We start from the raw sequence: 8,948 nt of genomic DNA on the forward strand, positions 1-8,948 counted from the left end.
CCCATAGTTCGCTCTCCCAAAGCCTGGGTGAGAGCCGAGCTGCCACAGAGTGCGTGTTCACAAAGGGTCACCACACACGGAGCTGCCCCTCCCTGCCTCCCTAAACCTCACCTTCGAGGCCAGGGGCTTTTCCACCAGGATTCTGGGGTGCTTCTCCTCCTTTCCTCCCTCCCAGATCTTCTCACGGTAAGGGGAGTAGCGAAAGCACAGGGACTTTACTGCCCGTGACCCGTTATGACTAGTCAGCAGCCAGTCTGTCCCTGCTGCACTAATTTCAGCTGCCCTACCTTGTTATAACTTCAGAGAAAGGGGGAGTTCTCATTCACTTTATAAATTTAAGGCTCCGCTTTCATGGGAAGGTCATGTGGTTTAAGGGACATCGTGACCGCGTATGCTATTTCTGAGTCTGCATTCTAAGTCTTAAGGGCACCATATTCCAGAAGTCCTTTCGGTCGATTGGTTCTGTGTCCTAGAATAACAAATTGTAGTTTCTGACCAGTTCTGTACAGAGTGACCACGACTGGCATTTTGGACGGTGTTTTTAGTTTTTTTTTTTAGTGGTCTCAGACTAAATGATTATTTTCTGGAATAATGCTGATAATTTTGATAGGATGTTATGGAGGAAACAAGTCCCACGTATGAAGAAGTTCTTCAGTGAAAAGGACTTTAATTTTTGGTACTTATGAATGTAAATGGCCAAGAACAATGGGGAGTTCTTTTTTTTTTTTTCTCCAGACAAAAAATAGGCTGGTTAGGTTTTGTTTACCTTTTTTGTCGTATTAGATTATTAGTGGATTATTAGATTATTATTATTTGTTGTAAGACCCAACTAGTAGTTTTTTGGTTTGGGGTTTTTGTTTTTGTTTTTAAGAATTATGATGAAAATTTGAGAAAGTAATATTTCTTCCTGAGATAGTAGTCAAAAACTCAGAAGGTTTTTTGTTGCTCACTATTGCTATTTCCATTTTTAGAATGGAGTACACTGGTTTTTTTGTAATAAACACTTCCTGAATGTTAATTCATACATTCAACAAAACAATTGGTTTAGTTAAAATGTAGCTAAAAAGATTGCAAAACATCACCAAACTGAATTTAGACATTGTCATCCACAAAGTTGATTTATAGTCTTTTAGTGCAAATTCGATTTTTTTTTCACAACAACAAAAAATGTAATAGTGACAGAAACGAAAGGAGGTAAGGCTTGGGTTGTGGAGAAAAAGGAAAAGATTTCAGTGTGTGGTGTGTTTTTTGATTCCAGAGCTTTTCCCATTGTAAAAGGTAGGGAAAGTCCTAAAAGATAAGGGAAGGATTCTGATACAGGAGATCAGAAGAAGTTAACTAGAAAATTCCCCTTTCATTTATATTATAGTCCCAAGTTGAGAAAATTGTTTACATTTCTGCTTATTCCTTATTAATGTATTTGGAATGCTTCTTTATAGGAATGCTGGTCCCTAAAAGAGTGCAGTTACCTTTCAGTGTAATTAAAGCTCGTTACCTCCATCCTCTTAGCAGTGTGTGACAAATTTTATTTACCTATTTCCATTTATAAACTCACATGATTTAACCAAAGGAAGCTTTTATTAAACTAATAACTAATGAGTTACAACAGGAGTACAGTGCTGTACAATTATGATTTTTATTTTTTTCTTATTTTCTCATGATGTGAGCTCTTGCACCCTCCGGTAGGTTGGATTCCTTAACCATTAAACAAGTCTTCGGCCCAAACCTGGGATATAAAAGATGCCTGCTATGATTGCTTGTTCTGGTCTCATCAAAAAGATTAGAGTTGAAGTGAGTAACCATACTTTCTAGCAACACCCTTGTGAGTACAGTCTATGATTCCTCATCTAAATCTAACATTAGGAAAGCTCTGAAAACCAACAAGTTAGGAGACAAAATTCATTTGGTAGCATAATATGACCTGAACTAATGAGAAGTTATATAAAGTCTTTATTTCATGTTTTGCTGAAACAATATGGTTGATTATGGGGTGGTGCCTTTGGCCACTGGTATGTAGGGTGTTATATAATGGTTTGCGTACCTTGTAACATTTTTAAATTCCAAGAAATCCTCATTTTTAAAACACCCAACCCATGTATTGGGTAGTCACCAGAAAAATAAATAAAACACCCAACCTTTCAGTTTTATAGTTAAGGATCTATGAACCTATATTAATATTTTCAGAAGTACACTTATATTGGGTGTTTGTATATTTAAAAGATTAAAGTGATTTAGGACATTTTGGTTCTTGCCCTCAGTGAATTCAGTTGAGTTAGGATAGAAAAAAATACACTTATCATCCTGTGTAAATGCAATGATAGAGATATATGCACAGCCTATCAAGTGTAGCCACATAGTGATCCAAACAAGAAATTAGTAGTCCCAGGGTTTAACGTTATTTTATACCTTAGACTAAAATTTAGGTAGAACATGACAAGTCATAATGTAGCCTTAACTTATTGGCTCTGTTTTGCCCACACAAAATGAGAAGATAGTATAAAGAAGAGTCCTACAGTAGATATTGGAGTATCTGATTTCTAATCCCATCTCTTCTGCTGTGTGACTTTACACAACTCGTTTAATTTTCAAAGCCTTAGTCTGCAGGTCTATAAAATGAGAAGTCTGAAATAGATGGATTTATTAAAGAAGTTCCTTTATATTTCCAGTGTTCTACCTGCACATATTTACTCTTGGAACTACCGCCTACTTTTTAAAAATATTTCCCACTAAGGATATGATCCTGTTTCATCTCAAACTGCCATCTGTTGATCTAAATTTGTCATTTTTGTTTTGGATTAGGTTTATACATTCACATGATTCAAAATTCGAAAGGTACAAAAGGATACACAGTGAAAAGTCTTCTTTCCACACCTGTCCCTCAGCTACCTAGTACCCTGCCTGGGAAGCAACAAATGCTAACAGTTTTTTTGTGTATTTTGTAAAAAAATGTTACCGTATACAAGCACATAAGTACTATATATATTTTATTTTTTATTTTCTTTTTTTATATAATAGTACATAATGTGTATATTGTTTATGTATCTTATTTGTTCACTTATGTTAGACGTTCTATATTCTTGTATAAGGTGTTTCCTCATTCTTTTTTATGGCTGCATGATATTCCATTGTATGTTGTATCATTATTTCATCAGTCCTCTCCTTTCGGACACTGAAGTTTTTATTCAGATCTTTATTAAAAGCATTGTGTAAAGAATAACTTTGTACATTCATCATTTTCCACATACGAGAATATATCTGTACCCTAGACAGTGGCACAGCTGGGTTCCATCTACTTTGAGGAATGAGTTTCCTATGCCAGAATAATATGTTGGTATAGTGGAATCAATATGCTATTTGGTTCTAAAGTAAGCATATGAGATAAACCATGTCACCTGAATGGCTGTTTCTTCATTTCAGCCCTAGAGGAAGCAGGTGGATTATGTTTAGGGACCTTGTCCTAACAAATAAACATGTAAATCTTTAAACATTAAAATTATGCAAGATTTACAGAGCAAGATTTACAATGACAGACATATGAGAACTGAAACTGATGTAAGACTGATTTGTGCTTTCCAACTCATGCTTATCCCAGGGCATATACTCATTTAGTACTATTTAAATTGTTATTTTTCTTTTAAATTTTTTCAAAGTATGTATAGTTGAATTTGTGTATAGTGCCACTTCTATGTTTGTCTACTTTAGAAATAAGAAAACGAAGCCTAAAAGAAGTAAGCAGTTTGCCCAACTTTGCATAATAAAGTGGCAGACCTAGTACTAAAGCCTACATCCTCTATGCTATGGGTTAAATGTGACTGCCAAAAGTTCATGTTTTGGAAACTTTATCTCCATTGTAACAGTGTTAAGAGGGTGAGAAATCCTATTATGGTAATTGAAAGGTGGGGCCTTCAAGAGGTGAGTAGACTGTGAGGACTGTACCCTTCTGAATGGATTAATCCATTAATGGTTTAATGGGTGGTCATGGGCATGGTTCTGATGGCTTTATAAGGAGAGAAGTGAGAAGGTTAACTCTTGCTCAGCTCATTCTCGCCATGTGATGTCCTCGTCAGCAAGGGACTCTGCAGAGTTCCTACGAAGAAAAAGCCCTCCCTGATGTGTTATTTGGACTTTGGACTTCCCAGCTTTTGAAACTGTAAGGAATAAATTTCATTTTCTTTATAAATTACCCAGTTTCAGGTGTTCTGTTAGAAGCAACAGAAATGGCCTAATATACTATAATTTCTAACCCAGGGCTTTTTCCACAGTATAACCCACTTTCATAACTGAAGGTGTAGCTCCAGCATTAGATTTGAGAATTCCAAGTGGTTAGAGACTGCTTTAGATTTATTAGAGCAACCTAGAGTTGAGAAAGCACCAGTGGGTTTTTCCAGTGATAAAATAATATTCTGTAAGTACTTGTTGAAGTAATCATACCACATGCTGATTAGTAATCAGGAGGCTTCCACATCAAAAAAATTAAGCTCATACAGAGAAACCCTGTTTCCTGATTGGGACATAGTTGTCACTTCAAGGTAAATTTATCAGTCAGGGACTGGAAGGAGTTTAGGATTATTTGGAAATGGGTAGTCTTACATTCTCCAGAGTTCATGCCGTCATTTAATTTCATGAGGAAATTTAAAACACTTATCACCAGAAAAGGAAAAATGGTGAAATAAACGAGCAAAATAATTGAAAATAGGTTAGGGGATGTGCTTTGGTAGGTGTATTTGCCTGAAGCTGGCATCGCAGCTCATGACCACCACCCCTTTTAGGGACCTAACTTCCTGCTGGCAATTCTATATTCCTTTCCTGGTAACTTAACTGGCTTTGCTCATCCTTGAGTCTTGGCTTAAACGTCTCATATCAGGTGGTCCACCCTATCTGAGGCACCCTCTCTGCTGTACGCCGACTCTAATTCTTTATTACCACCTGCACTTTTTCCCCCTCATAGCATGTGTATGTTAGTTTGTTTACTTATTTCCTGTCTCCATGCTAGGTTCTGAGCTCTGTGAGGGCAAGGACTACATCTGTTTTGTTTACCATTGTATATATAGTTCCTGGTTTATTGAGGAATGATGATTTTGGTGGCTCCCAGTTTCCAAGTGGCTGCCCAAACATTTCTTTCTTTTTTTTTTTAACATTTACTTGTACATATTTGTGGGTTATAGTGTGGTGTTTGAATATGTGCATATACTGCACAATGATTTATTTAGGGTAGATAGCATACTTTTGTACCTGTTAGTCCACCACTTCTCTTCCTCCCTCCTACTCTCCCCCACTCCCAGCTTCTGGTAAGCATTATTCTACTCTCTACCTCACTTTTTTATTTATTCTTTTTTTAAGATTCTACATTTGAGTGAGATCATGTGGTATTTGTCTTTCTTTGCTCAACATGATGATTTCCAGTTCCATCCATGTTGCTGCAAATGATAGGATATCATTTCTTTTAATAGCTGAGTAGTATTCCATTGTATATATACACCACATTTTTTTTATCCATTCATCTGTTGATGGGCATTTAGGTTGACTCCATCTCTTGGCTATTGTGAAATGAAATGTTTTCAACAGCCTGTTTCCTTCATGTTCTCATATTTGTAAGTTCAGATGTATACATAATTGATATGCTTATCTTCTTATTGAGAACACTAGTATTCATCAACAAACCTAATTGAATGTGCAAGGATCTGTGCTAAATGTGAGGAGAATATAAAAGTGAATGCTGCATGGTTCTTATCCCTAAAGAAAAGTAGAAACATTTGTAAACAAGTAGTTTTATACAAGACTGAGTGAAATAAATGCTAGATGGAATGGAATAAGCAATGTTCTATGGGAACAATGGCGAAAAAAGTGACTATATGAAGGGCCTCATGAATTTTTACTGCATTCTTGATAGAAAAGTAGAACTGAAGTCCCTATAGATGGAGAATAGAATGAATGTTTAGCTTCACTGTTTTAAAATATTCTGAAAAGAGTAATATCAATTACTTTGTGGTCAATAGTAATATTGACCACAAGGGATTCTTATAAAGCATTATCATAAAGCAATCTTTAAAAATCTCAGTTATAAATGAAATTACTCCAGCCTTAAACATTACACTTCTGAAATTAAGGCTAACCATAAAATCAGTTTGACCGTTCTGACTAGGTTGGCAGCTCCCAACTAGTAGCTGAGTCATGGTTGAATGATGAAAACAGACTAATTTTTTAAAAAGTGATTTTTAAGTCTTTAATATATGATTCTCTGAGCACATCACAAATTAAAATGTGGACTGGTTTTTGATGGTCTAATTTGGTTTCTTTTGCTTTCCTCCTACCTCTGTGTTTTCCTAAGCAGTAGAGAACTTCTCCATTTGTTTAAAAAATATATATACATATATACACACACACATATATATGTGTGTATATATATACATATATGTGTGTGTGTGTGTGTGTGTATAAACAGATCTGATTTCAACTTGGCCACTTTCTAATCCCAGTTGTACCACTTTCCAATTTTGTTACTTTAAAGAAAATATTTAACCTCCCTGGGGCTCAATTTCATCTACAAGATGAAAATATCTACAGATCCCACTTTTGTCACTTAACTAGTTTTGTGACTTCAGGCAAATTATTTAACCTTTCTGAGCCTCAGTTTTTCCATGTAGGAAATGAAATTATCTAAAATGAGGTAGTATATGGAACAGTGTCTGGCAGGTAAAAAAGCCCTCATAGCAAAGTTGGTTTTCCCTCATCCTCTTCCCTGTCATCTAAACCACCTGCAAGTCTTTTAAAATTTGTTTTAAGTTCTGTTCCTATAACCTTTCCTTTGCTAGTTCATGGCTGTCTCTTCTTTTCCAAAATTGTTGCACTCACCGTATATGACATGGGTTCTGAAGTGGGGTATGTATCAACATTATATGGAAACTTGTTAAGACTGCAGTTGCTTGGGTCTCATTCATGATTTTCTGAGTTTGGCAGGGGGCCTGGACGTCTATTTTTTCTCTCTCAGATTTTCACATGCTCACCAATGATCATAGTTTTTTTTTTTACCTATTTGTTAATAATCATGTGTTTATTATACTTTATATTTGTTAGGTAATTCTTATATTATTATTTTTTTTTATTTATTTATTTTTTGTCCTTTTTGAGACTGGCCACACCACGCTCAGCCAGTGAGCGCTCAGGCCATCCCTATATAGGATCCTAACCCGTGGCGGGAGCGCTGCTGCGTTCCCAGCGCCGCACTCTCCCGAGTGCGCCATGGGCTCAGCCCAATTCTTATATTATTATATAACCCTTCAAGTGTTTTAGTTTAAACCCCCAATATACTGTAAACTCCACAAGGGCACTGCCATGGATTGAATATCCCCTCAAAAACTCATTGAAACCTAATCTCCATTGTAATAGTGTTAAGGGGATGGGAAATCTTATGGTAATTGAAAGGCCTTAAAGAGGTGATTAGATTGTGAGGACTGGGTCCTTGTAAATGGATTGAGCCACCCATGAAGCAATGGGCATCAGGCGAGAAGCTTAGCTCTCTCTTTCTCAGCCATTCTCACTATGTGATACCCTGTGTCTCAGTGGAGAGTTGTCACCCCCAAAGAGGCCCTCACCAGATGTGCTCCCTGGACTTTGGACTACCCAGCCTCCAAAACTGTAAGAAATAGATTTTATTCCTTTATAAATTACCTGGTTTCAAGTATTCTGTTATAAGCAACAGAAATGGACTAATATAGGCACAAAATACTTAGTTTAGAGGTTAGTAAGTAATGTCCCTTCCTCCTTTTTTCTTTGCCTGAGTTTGAATCCAGTTAAGTCAGATAGATGAAGTTTGAAATGTCAGTTTACTGAAAAAGTTGTTTGGAAAATGTGGCTGAGATTTTCAGCAACAGTGAGTTTTCTAATATTGTACTCCAGAATTAGGCATTTTTAAACCTCAAATTTCTCTACCTACAAGAATGAAGCCTCTCTGTCCCACTACATTTACTGAATGGCAGAGAGCAGGCCAGAACAAATGGCTCTTTTCAGTCAGCCAAATGCCAGATAGAAAGGAGAAAAGAAGTGGCTGAACCTCAGAATTTCTTCTCCCAACTTGCTATCAGATCAGTTACTCCTTCCTACCCGAGGAAGGAGTTAGAGAGTATAGGTAAGCCATGAATGTTACTCTAAGGAAGTTTCATGTGGAGTATGAAAGAGCTTTCATGCCCTCAATAGTACTTAATAGTTATTTGTTCATGGACTTTTTTTTAAATACCTTAATGAGGAGTTACAACTTCAACCAGTTAAATCAATATATATTACTGCATTAATTATCTTTTGCTATGTAACAAATTACCCCCCAAACAGCTTAAAGCAGCATTTATTATTTCACAAAGTTTATGATGGTCAGAAATCTGGGAGTGATTTAGCTAGGTGATAGGGTCTCTCATGTGGTTGCAGTCACCTGAAGGCTGCTTGAGTGTCCTTACAACATGGCAGCTGGCTCCCTCTCCCAACAAATGATCTGAGAGAGAGGTAGAAACCACAATGTCTTTTATAATCTAGCCTCAGACATCTTTTATAACCCACCATCACTGTGCTATATTACATAGGTTGCATAGACCTCTCAATGTCTTTTATAACCTATCATCACTGTGCTATATTATATGGGTTGCACAAACCTACTCTGATACAGTATGGGAGGGACCTACACAGGCTATGAATACCAAAAGGTAGCGTTCATTGGAAGCTGGCTACCACAGTTATGTAACATCTTAGTTTGATTTTATACCTCTCAGAGCAAGTAATTCAAAAATATTTAATATCCCATTAAAATTGTTAAAATTTTAATGATAGTATTGTGAAATAATTGTATTGTATATAATTTACTAGCTGGAGAATAGCTTAAAAGAGTAGGTTCAGGGGATGATTTTCTACTACTGGTCCTTCCATCCTGTGTAGCTTTGTGTCTAAATCAGTAGTTTACATAG

The 8,948-nt window shown here is 36.4% G+C and overlaps 1 long non-coding RNA gene across 1 annotated transcript; it reads left to right on the forward strand.

Annotated features, from left to right (window-relative positions):
• Positions 1 to 3,214, forward strand: LOC103608166. The gene is made up of 3 exons (XR_552021.1): positions 1 to 186; positions 1,687 to 1,791; positions 2,800 to 3,214. It is a non-coding gene; the product is annotated as an uncharacterized LOC103608166 (long non-coding RNA).
• The last annotated feature ends 5,734 nt before the right edge of the window (positions 3,215 to 8,948 follow it).

The sequence above is a fragment of the Galeopterus variegatus genome, unplaced genomic scaffold (genome assembly GCF_000696425.1).
Source record: "Galeopterus variegatus unplaced genomic scaffold, G_variegatus-3.0.2 Scaffold8091, whole genome shotgun sequence".
NCBI lineage: Eukaryota > Metazoa > Chordata > Mammalia > Dermoptera > Cynocephalidae > Galeopterus > Galeopterus variegatus.